The sequence below is a fragment of the Anas acuta genome, chromosome 18, assembly GCF_963932015.1.
Source record: "Anas acuta chromosome 18, bAnaAcu1.1, whole genome shotgun sequence".
NCBI lineage: Eukaryota > Metazoa > Chordata > Aves > Anseriformes > Anatidae > Anas > Anas acuta.
Genome location: NC_088996.1, coordinates 3,571,629 through 3,584,488, shown reverse-complemented (window position 1 = coordinate 3,584,488; position 12,860 = coordinate 3,571,629). Strand labels below are relative to the sequence as shown.

The 12,860-nt window shown below is 49.2% G+C and overlaps 1 long non-coding RNA gene across 2 annotated transcripts; it reads left to right on the top strand.

Moving 5' to 3' along the window:
* The first annotated feature begins 245 nt into the window (after window positions 1–245).
* On the top strand, window positions 246–6,381 carry LOC137841825 (uncharacterized). 2 transcript variants are annotated; one of them, XR_011088774.1, is made up of 4 exons: window positions 246–1,235; window positions 1,511–3,202; window positions 3,285–3,407; window positions 4,166–6,381. It is a non-coding gene; the product is annotated as an uncharacterized lncRNA (long non-coding RNA). The 2 variants fall into 2 exon arrangements; XR_011088773.1 differs by lacking the exon at window positions 246–1,235 and having other exon boundaries at window positions 1,313–3,202.
* The last annotated feature ends 6,479 nt before the right edge of the window (window positions 6,382–12,860 follow it).

Genomic DNA, 12,860 nt, shown 5'->3' with positions numbered 1-12,860 from the left:
TATCTTTGTATGATCTTTAGAAGTAGATTTATCACCTTCCTTTAATAGGTTTTTTTTTTCTTTTTCTTTCGTAGCTACCTCAAACCAGGCTGGTTTGGTGTCTAAAGTCCCAGCTTTCTGCCCTTCCCAAAAGCCTCTGAAAAATCTGGTGGTTAAGTGGAGGCAGCTGTTTGGGTTATTTTCTTTCACCCGTGTGAATGTTCGCTGCATCATAATCCCCTTTACAGAAAAAACAGAGCAATCACAAATACATCCAGAAGCTACAAATCCCAGAGAAGTTTAGAAGCACATTTCTGCTTTCTTATTATAACTTTTCCTCTCCTCACTGTTCGTGCCTAAATATGACTGATTTTGAATGAATGGTCCAAAATCAGCGGCAGAAGACCCCCTTGGAGCAACACGGAGAATCTGGCTCTGCCGTCCTGCCCTTCGGGGCTGGATGTGAACCACATTTAAGCAAAGCAGGGCGGCTCACCCACCCCGCAGGCAGCCCCGGTCTGCAGCTCCAGGGAGGGCTGAATGCCTCATTCATCTCAGTCTTAACTCTGAGGCCTACAGATGATATTTTAAGGAAGAATTTTGCAGGTAATCAGCCTTGGTTCGATACACTGCCAAGTAAAAATAAGGATTTGTTGACGGATGCAGGGGAACGTCTCGCAGTGCTGAATGCGCCAAGGACTCCACCTTTACATGGCAGCCCTGGAGCAAAACCGATTTTCCTGCCTGCACAGAGTATCGCTTCCATAAGAAGGTGCATCCTTCCATTTGGAGACAAAAACATTTATTTTTTACGTTCCTCTGCTTCTCCTTCCACTGCTTTCATCCTGAGCATGGGCGACCTCCACCCCGTCAGCAGGTGAGGCAGTTTCCGTGCAGGCACAGCGCTGCGCTTCCTCCCCCCGCACCGCGCTCCTGCCATTAACAGGTGGCGAATGAAGCTGGCTTCACTCATATGTTTTGCATCAATTTGCATCATCTACTACAAAGCTATTACAAATGAATCTGTCAAGCCTCGCTGGCACCTCTCAGGATAAATGATGCGGATCGGGAGCCGGTGCCCACCGCGCCATCCACCAGCGCCTTCAGCCTGAGGAATGTCTCCGCAAACATCTGTTGGAGCTCGAGGAGAGATGGCAGAAGGGGGAAGGGCAAATCCCCAGTAATGGATGTTCTTGGAGTTTTTGGGAGCTCGGTAGGAGAGAGGAAGTGGGGCAGTCGCTCATCACTCGAGCCAGGTGATTATTAATTATCCCCACACATTGACACAATTTGCTAGTTTTCAGGGTAGGTGGATCCTGCGCTTAGTCATCCTGCCATTTTTAAAGATGAATGAAGAATTACCCGGGGTGTAGAGCCAGGAGTGAGAAAGATAAATAACACCGAGGAGCTGATCGCTGCCCGTCTGTCATAAAATTTCATTAGTTCTGACAGCTTGTACAACATAAGCAATGAATGAATGCTAACTACACTTCCTCTCCGTCTGCTTCCATATTTCACTCGTATTGCTTAGCTCGGAGAAAGAGCTGGCCAGACAAACCCTGAGGATGGAGGGAGCTGCTGGACCGTTCATGGGATCAGGATGCTGCTTGGAGCAGGACCACTGCAGGGGCTAGGTTTATTGGAGAGCCTTTGCCAAGAGCGTTTTTCGCTGGGCGCAGCTGGGAAGGACAGACGCGGATCTGCGCGGGTGTCCAAGAGGATGGCGTTCCCTGCAGTGCTGCTGACAGCGAGGGGGCTGAGATGACTTCATCTCTTCAAAGGCAGCTCTTTTGCTGGAGTAACACTTTCTTCAGTTGGAAAATGGTGAAAATAAAGTCAGAAAGAGGGTGTTCAGGATCTTCACCATACCAGGCTTCATGGTGGTGTGTTTCTGTCTCCTCAATCCGTGCAAGGGCAGCTGTTGTGAAGCCCTGACCTGTGTCACCTATGTTTCAGCTGGAAACTCGCAACGGTGACCTCAAGCCTACTGAAATATCCATCAGCCCCTGCTCTGGGCTATCAGAGCAGTTCATTTTTGGGTGTGTAGGCAGCTGAGACAAGTTAGGGTTCTCCCACCTACAGCCATACCCTAGAGCCACTTCTGCCCTTTTCATCTTTAAGTCCTAGGTAATGAAAATAAATATTTCGAGGTCTATAATAATGACATGGAATGGGATGTTTTGATCATATTAATTGCTCAGGCTGTTGCAATACTGGATCACAAATCAATGTTTCCCCAGTGGCTGGCTCAGCCTCCCCGTGCACGTTTAAACAGATGTGACCTTGATGAGGAGAGATACTGGGGGCTCGAGGCAAGCTTGCAAGACAGATGAATGTGCTCTGGCAGATTTATGAGGAGTTATTCCTCGGTGTAGAAAAGTCCATCTTCTTTCACCTAAACGCTCCTCCAAAAGTGACTTTTCCTGTGTACAAAGCACGAGCAGTCTGCAAAGCTAGTGACAATGTCAGGAGGTCTTTAAGGAAAAATGTTTCCATGGGGCTAGAGCACAGGGGCAGCAAAGCGAGAACAGAGGTGTGATTCATTCAGAACAAGGTGTCCTCGTTCATTTATAGCTCTCCACGTAAAGGATATCCTGCTCGGACAATGTGGGCACTTTCTTTTAATCTGTCCTTGCATCACAAGAGATCTTGGGTTTCTTCCTGTGCAACTGAGACCCTTTCATTTAGTGTCACCTTCCGTCGTGCCAAGAAAACCCACAGCAGCCGGTGGGGTTGAAAGGGGTGTCTGTAAACACGTGTTTACTGAAACTGCTGGTAAACCAGCCTCTGAGTCATCCTCTCCTCAGGCTGCGTGTTTCAATTCTTCCTCGTCTCAGGCAATAACATCAGGCTCTCGCTAGTTCCTGATAAAATTAGGGATTAAATGTTCAAATACCGTGTGTATGCATGAGAGAGGGCAAGATAGAGGTAGGAGGTCTGCTTGGGGTGAAAATGCTTTGCCTCTTTAACCTTCTGAAAAGAAACAGCTGAAGTAACTTAGTAAATACTAATAACAGGCCTGAGGATGATATATTTAAAACCTTTAATTAGCATCAGTGCTGCCTGGGACCTATCTGCTCCTTGTTGACTTAGGAAGGGCCACGTGCTGAACAGGACGTGTTCTGCTGCATCCACCCTGCAGTCCCTGCCCCTGGGAGCCTCTTGCAGCTGCATCTCACGATGCCAGAGCCAATCCTCTGGATTCAAACCTGGGATGACTTTGGTATATTCTCCTCAAGGTCAGTACTGATGTGGTCTCATAAACATTAAGGGTTGATTATGATCTTCTGGTCTCATATTCCTAGCCTCTAGGACTTGTCTGGACTTATTCCTGTTTGAACCACAGTATGGAAAAGCATCCCATCCTGACCTCAAAATTTCTAGCAATGGAAAAGTCTACCGTAACTTCTGCAACTACCAGAATTTCTGTAAGTTCTTCCAAAGATTAATTAGGGTCGCTGCTAGGAGGAGGGAAAAAGAAGAGGGGGAAAAAAAAAAAAAAGCATGTCTACATTTGTTTAGCTTCAGCTTTCAGGCCACCTGGGGAGAGCGGCTATAAATGCCTTAGGGTGATTGTGGTTGAGTAGATTTTCCTCCATTACCAGGATGGAGAGGTTGAAATGGATCATATTGGTCAGGTAACCCTCACTTGAGAGGCCCGATTAACTTGATGGATGGGGTTATAAAAGGTGAAGCCTCTGCAGGAAGAGTTAGCCCTCCTGGGGAGGGAAGTGAGGATTTCCTGGCCTGTGGGACTTGACACCTCCTTGGTTAGAGGGCAGCTGAAGTGCAACTGTCATGAAGGAAGGGGTGAGAATTATCTGTCCCAGTGAAGGGGTGTAGGAAGTCTCGTGCTGTGAGTTAGGAGGGAGAGACGTGAAAGGGACTCGGATGGGATTCTACAAATGGGACAGACCTTCCCGGGGTGGTTGCATGGTCAATGTGTTTGAGTCCTGCCTGCTAAGGTGGAGTAACAAAGGCAAGAGCAGGACAAGGACTTCTTGTGCTTCATCTTCAGTGCAAAAGGGCCCTGGGTCCTATGAAAATGCATGTTTGGTTCTGTCTCAGATGGCCACATCCAGATTTTTCACAGCTGCAGGGAAGATCTTCCTAACGACATCTATAATTTGTTGACATCTTGCCACTGTATCCCTTCTGAATCCTTGTTTTCCTGTCTTTACTGTAGTTTCTCTGGCTGACATTAATTTACCTTGATTTGAAATCTGGGCAGTCCATTCCCTTGATCCTGTGGAAGCCTTCTCCATGTGCTGATTCCACTGTGCCATTGTTAGAAACAGCGTGACTTGTGCAGCAGGTAGCTTGGCAAGAGTCAGATCAAGGTAGCACGTTAGGCAGGGTAACTTCATGAATTCACCTTTTTTGTCTTTAAACTGAAAATATCCCCAGTTAGCACCTTTTCTGCTTGTGAAAGATATGTAGTCCCTAAAAGGCTGCAAGTTCATCAAGCAGGGGTGCTCGCTGCTAGCGACACAGTCCTTCCTTACCATCACTGTGCCTTGGGTTTGTGAAAGTTTAATTATCAAAGCAATCATTTGTCCAGTGTTGAAAAGCTGCGAGGAAAGAAAGAAAAGTCAATATGTTTGACCTCACTTCTGGGAGAGAAACTCCTGGGAGCCATTACAAGTCAACTGTGGAAGAATCAACACACTGATTTTAATGGATGAGTCTGAAACAAATTCTTTCCAAGAGCCAACATTCTTCTGTTCTCCAGCTCGCACCCGAATGAGCAGAGATTTGAGGTTGTCTTCTGCAGCAAAGGTCCTCTGCCTCCTCGTGTATCTGAGGACAGAGCAAGGGGATAAGTGGAAAATAATTTATCTGACCTTAAGGGAAATGAAGTTTGTCAGGATTTCCTCACAGTTGCAAAACCAGCAGTGAGATATTCAAATGTGGCCAGACGTGACACGCTCATTTTTCTCACTTAGGTCCTGGTTCTGGAAAACATCTTGGGGAAGCACTTCAGTATGTGCTGACGCTTAGACCTGGGTGCAAACCCCGTGCAGACCAGCGAAACTCAAGCACGTGCTTACAGATAAGCATGAATGCACTCAAGTGCTGTCCTGATTAGGGCATGTGCTTAAGTGGCTCCTTGAGTTGGAGCCTCTGGCTTTGAACAGGCACTCCTATTCTTCGCGTGTTATGCAGCAGGAACTAACCAAATACGAGCTTGTTTTCTGTAGCACTGACCAGAACCACCTCAAGCGCCAGGGCAGCAGACATAAGCAGGAAAATTGACTCTGATCATCCCTGGGGTCATTTAACTAAAACACACATTTCAGTCGAGCCAAGTGTTCGCCAGCACTTCTCAACTCCCCTGGTGTCAAAACAATTAGCAGATCACAGCAGCAGCGATTCGCTGGTGCTCCAATAAAAGCATCTGGCCAGCACATGGGTATCTGACACCAGCTCCTAAGCTCCTCCACGCACCGTCCGCTGCCTGCAGGACAACACGGCGTGGGTGACTCTTGTATCTAAGGGCAGATTATGCCATTCAGCTTTTCAACCATTTGAGAAAAGATTATTGCCTTAATTCCTAGTGTGTCTAAAATGAGGTGGGGAGCATTGCTTCGGGCGCTGTTTGCAGGGCACTGCATGAGCTCTCACGTCTGTGTTTTCAACACAAGCTGCAGAATCCCCAATATGAATTGGCACTGTTCAAGCTAGAACCCTGCAAGAGGCACGTAAACCTACTTTTAACGGGTTACCTCAGATTTAATCAACAAGTTGCTGCTTTTTTTTTTTTTTTCCCCTCCTCTCTAATAGCAAGAATTCCTCCCGTTAGCTGTACTCCCATCCCACCTTGGCTACTCCAGTACACAGAATGTGATACTGAAGAAAACTTTTGTCTGGATGAAATTGTAGTTGTCTGGTTGGGAATATACAAGTGTATGATGAGCAGCCTTTACAAGGCATAGGGAAACAGAGTCAGCCTGTGTGGGTGAAAGTTTGGGGACTCATTTATGCTCTTGACATTCTGATACAAAACCAGAAAAAACAGCGGTTTGGTAATGTGTGTATCCCAGAGCAGCTGTGGCACTGTCTGAGCTGCTGCTGTCCTCCAAATATCATTCCTATCGGAAGGAAATAGGCTACTTACATCTACTTACACCAGTGCATTTCTTTGATGCTCCCATGATTTACAAACAGGGACGGAGTGAGCCCCCATGCACGCACCTTCTGGTAGCTGCTGGTGGCTTCGGTTTGTTGTTCTCATCTCCAAACGGGATGGAGGCTGCAAATATCCTCCAGCATCTCCTGCCAAGCAGTCTGTGAGAGAGGCCAAGCAGACAGCAGATCTTCTGAAATACAGCCTAAAAAGCTGAGCTGCAAATACTTACCCAGCAAGAATAGGACACAGATAGATTGTCAGATGATTATAAAGGTCCCATTCAGGCAGAAATGGATCTCATTAATCAAATGCATTTTTCACATAGCTTTGGACCTGGCTGAAAATATTCCTTCTCATTTTCTTATATGGCATTTATTAACACAGCTATTAGCTATGTTAATGTAACCTCAGTGGTATTTTCATTGACTCCTAACAGACACTTCTTGTGTATACCACACAGCAAATGTGACCAGAAGGAATCTGACGCAACCAACCCTTCCTTTGCAATAAACGCGGGATCCAAAACAAACCTTTGGTGCTCCCAGCATCGCTGCCCAAGGAACCAGGCATCCTGCAAATAAATACTGAATTGCAAATCTGCGGTAAGTTGCGAATAAATCTGCCTCACCTGAAGTGGAAGAGAAAGCGGAGTTCAAGGCTGCTGCTGAATTGGTGGCCAAATGCCAACACCATTCACTTCAGGGCAGTATAAAACGGTTCAGCTGACAGGCTGACCCACTAGGCCAGCAAAATAAGGCCAATAACTTTATCTCTAAGCCCTGCAGCAGCCCTGGGCCCTGCTGAGTGGCATCCACCTGCCCCCACAGGCCAGGCACTCGTGCAGGACCCCAGCCCCGCTCCCAAAGCGCTCTCACTTAGCGATGCTGACGGTCGGTGCTCTTTCCACTCCTCTTTTCTGCATAGCTCCTAGAGCTTACTCATTTGCAGTCTGTGGGCTTCCTTGCTTGCCTTTCCATTTACATATTTTGCTTCACTCAAATGCTTTTCAGTCTGTGCTGGTGTTTTTTTTTGCGTTCTCTTCCTGTGCATGCAGCAGCACACCTTGCCTAGCCCCGCAGCAACAGCGTGCCCATTAGCTGCAGCTCGCAAACAGCAAATGAACTAGGTCATAAAACGTGCGCGGGGAGGAAATTCATCACAACATCGCATGCCAAAACATTTCAGACCCAGTGTTGTGGGGATTTTTTGTTTGTTTTGTTTTGTTTTCAAAGCCATGCGTGCAAGCGCTGGAGTGCCATCTTAGCATGTAATTGCTTTTTTCCCCTCTGCTGTCCTTGTGGTAGAACATCTGTTGTCTTATCACTCGCTGTCCTCCTTGGTGCCTCTCAAGAGGTACCTGCACGGTGCTGGTGTAGCGGTTCTGCTCTCTGCCTTTCAATGTTCCCCAGGATTTGTCACCCTTTGTCACTGGGTTGCCTCTTTCTGTCCCATTTCAGCACCTCTAAGCCTCGTCGCTTTGCTTGACCCTCCCGTCTTATCAGTGCTTGAGAGATTAAGGGTCCTCCCTGGACCTCACACCTCCAAATGCAAGATATTTGCCTTGTTTCCTTTTCCAACTTGTCCATTTAACCAAACAGGGAAGGACTCGTGCCGGCACATATGGGAGGCACGACCTTTGGGAGGAGAATTCCTTTTCCTATGTCAGAGATCAGGAAAATTGAGGTGCAGAGAATTTATCTGCCCCATAGCAGCCATGAGACGCCTGTGGCAATCAGAAACAGGGCCAGAATCCCTGGTTCTCATTTTCTCACTCCAAATCATCCTTCCATCCAGTGGTACTGTTGTGAGCCCCAGCACTGCCTTATCCTGGCGGCAGGATCTCAGCCTGGTCCTTCATTGAGTTTTTGACTGGGTTTTCACTTTCCCCTCGGAGCTGCTTTGCATGAAGCCTGCTGTTCCCTTGCTCAGACAGTCAGCTCCTTCCGTGCCTCTCCCTCAAAATTCCCTAAAACGCTTCAGCACAAAGCAGAGGGGTCACGATGGGGCAGACAGGACCTAGTCTAGATGTTCTGGGGAGTGGGTGGCCCCAGGTGAAGGACGGTGCTCCTGCTGCTCCATGGTGGCACATCCCTGCTGCCCCCAGCGAGGCAGGCACGGGGCCAGCCGGGTGTCCCCATCGCCTGCTGGGCTGATTTTGTCACCTCTTGAACGCCCTCTGTGTTTTGACACTCTCCCTCCCCGCAGCTCCTAAAGCTGGAGGTTCTGGTGTTTGCTTTCTGCAGGCACCAGGTCAGATTTATCCCTAACAGGAGGCCACTGCTCCCGGGCTGTCCTCAGCGCTCCCTCTGTACCCTGCCTGTCCCCCGGCCTTCATGGCGCTGCCTTCCAAATTCTCCATGCTGGGTCAGTCTGAGGTCTGTCTCGCCCATCCCATCTGCCACTGGAGGCTTCAGAGCTGAGAACCCCCAAATCTGTGTTTACAGGCTGAGGACCCCCCGTTGGTGGCTGTGTCCCAGCGCCGTGCCATCACGCAGGAACCGGTGCAGCTCCAGTTCTAATCCCCGGGTGCCGAGGGTGCCGTGGTTCTCTTTGAAAAGATTTCCTGCTAATCTCTCTGGTGTCTGTGACAAAGGAAAGTTCCTCGGCATTACCTCAAACGTTAAAATATTAATGAGGAGAGGGTTTGGTGGCTGGCAAAAGCTGCCTTCGCTAGCACTGGAGATGGACTTAATGATCTCTGCGCCTTTGCTACTGCGAAATGAACATCTTACACAGGAGAGATTAGACAGACCTGACACCTTTAATAAAATACGGCCTGTATTTCTACAGATGTATTTAAAGTCATTTAAACCCTTTAATGTTTTATGAAATAGCAAAGCTTGGTGTGAATCTATTTAGAATGGTCTTTAAGCGCCGCAGTGGGTTTTATTTCGCCCCAGCTCCCGTTTGTAAGGTGCTCGCTCCCTATATCATGTTTATATATGTATAATTTTTTTTCCACTCAGATGACTTTTTGAAATGAATAAAATGCTCATAAAAGGTGCATGGTTGATGGCACTACAGAGTATAGCCAAGAGTTTTGAAACAGGCTGCCTGTGTGAATCTTAAATCACTTTAGGGGCTGAAGGGAGCCGCCTGACTTTCCCCTGGCCCGGCGCAGCAAGCGCTGCCCGCTCTCAGCATGAACTGGGACCGCTGCTGGTGCCTCGGGGAGCCGGGGACCTTGGCTGGACATCGGTCCTTTGGTTGGCCTCATGTGCTTTGGGGTAAGGACAACGCTACTGTTATTTAAAGAGGAATCTACGAAGGCAATGTGGCTTCAACTGTGTCCCCAGAGCTCAAACAGCTCTGCTTGGGGAAAGCAGGTGGGGAGCCCTGCCGTGGGGGATCTCCCGGCTCCCTCCAGCACATCAGGAAGCAGCTCCCACAGCTGCCAGGGCTCTTTGGGGCCTCTCCTCACACACAAGGGCTCCAACAAGACAACCATTAACATGCTCAGGCAAGACCCATCCATCCCATCAGTGGGACTGGTTCCCCCAATTGCAAAATATGTTTCTAGTTGCTGAGACAAGGCCAAGAGGATGGGGCTGACCCCATAGCCTGCTATGCAGGGACTGTGTTACAGCATGGTGCAGACCCTTGGGGCTCACAGTTGCTGCAAAACCACTCTCTGCTTCCCACATTTCTTTGAAGCTGGATTTGCATTTCATTTGCTTTTGTTCCAGTGCCCCCAAAGAGCCTTTTTTTTTTTTTCTTTCTTTCCTAGAAGGAGCTGGCCAGAGCATCTCACAGCCACACATCCTTGGTGGATTGGCTCAGAAGAGAAGCTCTGAACTCGGGCTTTGGTTACATCCAGCCAAGAGCTGGGCTGAGAGCAGGAGCCGTGCCTGCCCGCGGCCACATGGGCATGGGGAGCACCCAGCTCTGCTGCTAGAAGTGATGGCCCCCTGGCAAAGGGGCATGCAAACGTCTCAAACTTTCAGTCTTTTCTCCAGAAAGCACACCTGGTGTCTGATCCGCAGACACTGGTGACTTTAATAAGAGCAGCAGCTCCTGCCATTAATGCCCCTCTTGTTTTTACATTTTGTTGCAACATCTTAGGATAAAAATACATATATTTGCAGCTGAGCTTATAGAAAGCTGCTTTATGTAGGCACAGCCCCTTCGCTGGCCGCAGTCTTTTGGCCAGGCAGGGTACAGTCAGTATCTTGTAAGCGTCAGGGGAGCGGGTTAGCAGCTTTCCCCATAAAACCAGCTCAAAGCCTTTCCCTGTTGCTGCGCATTTAATTTCCCCATTCAGAAGCTGGTGAGAGCAAAGGCAACTTGCATATGGAAACTTTTAATTAAACTACTAATATAGAGTCGAGTCGTTTCTGGTGGAGGTTTAAGTAGTCTGTGGGAGAAGTGCTGAGTTGTGGGAGAGGAAGGCAGCGTTTGTCTCCAGCCCTGGAATTTGTCCATTCATCAAGCAGTCGTCCCAGGAGTTGAAGCTGATCCAATTGCGTGTCAACAACATTGGCCATGCCTCATTAGAAATCAGTTGTAAAAAGTTTTTTAAAAGAGCATTAATTCATCTAGCTTCTTTTTTCCCCCCCGCCTTTGCTTTGGATTTTCATCACCCTTAGTGAGAATTTTAGGGGAAATTGTTTCTGAATGGCTGTTTTCCAGGGCAGACAATTTCTTTTTTCTCTGCCTCTGGTAGAAATGAAGGCCATTATTTGTTAAAATGAGTATCCAAAGTCAGGATCCCAAACCCACAGCCTGGTTTGCAAGCTGAGCAACAAAGGGACATCCAAGGAGCTCGGCCCGTCCAGCACCGCACAGTTCCCGAAGTGCATCGCTCCACGTCCCCAATCTCTATAGCTCCAGCTCAGCCTCAGCAAGGCAATAAACCATCAAGAATTGGCTGTATCTAGATTTCCTTCACTTTTCTTCATGGCACTGCCGTTACTGCGGGTAGAGTGTGTTGGGTTACCCCATGGGGATGGGGATGGTTTAGGTTATTCTGTGCAGATGTATGTGGGTGCACCTCCTGTAGGGCACCACGGGTGAGGATGCAGGGTAACCCTTCACACACCCGCTCAGGGCAGTGCAGATGGATGCTGTGGGCTTTCCCACATTCCAGCCCAAATTTCCTGGTGGTTTCTACCCCTCTTGGTTGCTCACATTCACCCAGGGGAAATGAACGCTCCTGGTACGCGAAGAGGGCAGAGAACCACACGCTGCCCTTGTCACGCCTGGAGGTGCCAGCGAGCCACTTGCCTTTCCCAGCACTTTTTGAGGCTTTTTTATTTATACTTCTTTCCCATTGGGATGAAATGAAGGCTTTCCCAGTGCTTTGTATGGAAGCAGCTTTGTGTTGCAGCCCTGTGCTCACAGCAGAGCTGGAGTGCCTGCTCCTTGCGGGGTCTCTGGGCTGGGATGTGGGGAAGCCGTCCTCGTCCCACCCTGCTCCAGCTGGGGAGAGCTGGGACCGGCCCTATTCCAGCAGCAACATTTTCCAGCCCATTCCTCTCCCCACAAAAACAGCACCGTAAAGAAACCTGTTTCACAAAGACACGGAAGAAGCCAAATATCACCAACAAGCTCCTGCCTCCCAGTCGTGGCTGGGGGGGCGTGCAGGGGGACGAGCTGTGTGGGACCGCAGGCGCTGCCGAGGCACTTCCTGCAGCTGCAGGTACTGACCATTATGTACTGCTCTTTGTTCCTGTTTAGATTCAGAAACCTGATGGCATTATTTTTTGAAACGAATAGTTGCTGCGCCTTAAAGAAAATATTTAAGTTTCTATAGCAAGTGTGTGCTCCCAGCACAACCAGCCCATCTGGCCACACACCCACATGTTTGAACCCATTTTTACCCGCTTAAGAAACAACCTCCTGTTCCATCTGGAGCAGGTATTAATCTCCTCTGGCTCTGGCCTACAGCTTATCTTGCAGAGCAACGAGGAATTCAGCCACTCTCCGTTTGCTGCTGGGATTTCTGTGTGAGCCGTGGGACGCCTTGTCCTAACTGAAGGTTGTTGAGCAGGGAGGCAATTTGGTTCAGAAAGGATGAAATCATTCAGCAGGATGGGCAACGGATCTGAAAGAGAAATCTCAAAGTTAAGCAAACCAGCAAACCAAAACCTTTCTTGCATTTGGGAAATTCTCACATGCTGGCACAGGCAGCCCCTCTCCCTGTGGGTGCTGGTGGGGCGCGTGTGAGCAGCGGGGTCCCTGCAGCCAGTGGCTGATGCCCAGGATGAAGCTGATGGCACTGGGGCACCGATGTGATGGGAAACGATGCGGATGCCCCGTGGCACCCGCACCTCCCTGCGCCACCCACCTGGGCAGGATTAACGGAGCTGGGCTCGGCGTGGGAGCTTAACCATCAGAGGTGATTGTGAACTCCCCCACAAATCTCCGCACGGTTTCCTTCCCCTGGCGTAACGGGAGGATGAGATTTCCCTCCTGACTCATCTGCAGAGCGCAGGCTGTGGGGCAGGGGCTGCCTCCTGCTGTTCCTGTGTGCCATCGCTGCCAGAACTGGGCCGTGACGGTGTCCTCGAGGACCGAGCTAAATTGCAGCACCGCTAATTAATACTAAATGAACACAACTGTTACAACACTGTAATGCAGGTGTAAAAGAAGCTTGTAGATCTCAAACCAAGGAGTCTGGTGAACACGGTGTACTAGGAAGGGTGATTTTTCCAACTGAAGGAGCGAGTGGTGGGGCAGAGACAGTAGGACAGAGCGGAGCTGAAGCCAGGGAGCCCGACCCCATGGGAAGGGGCTGCACCGCTTGGTGCCG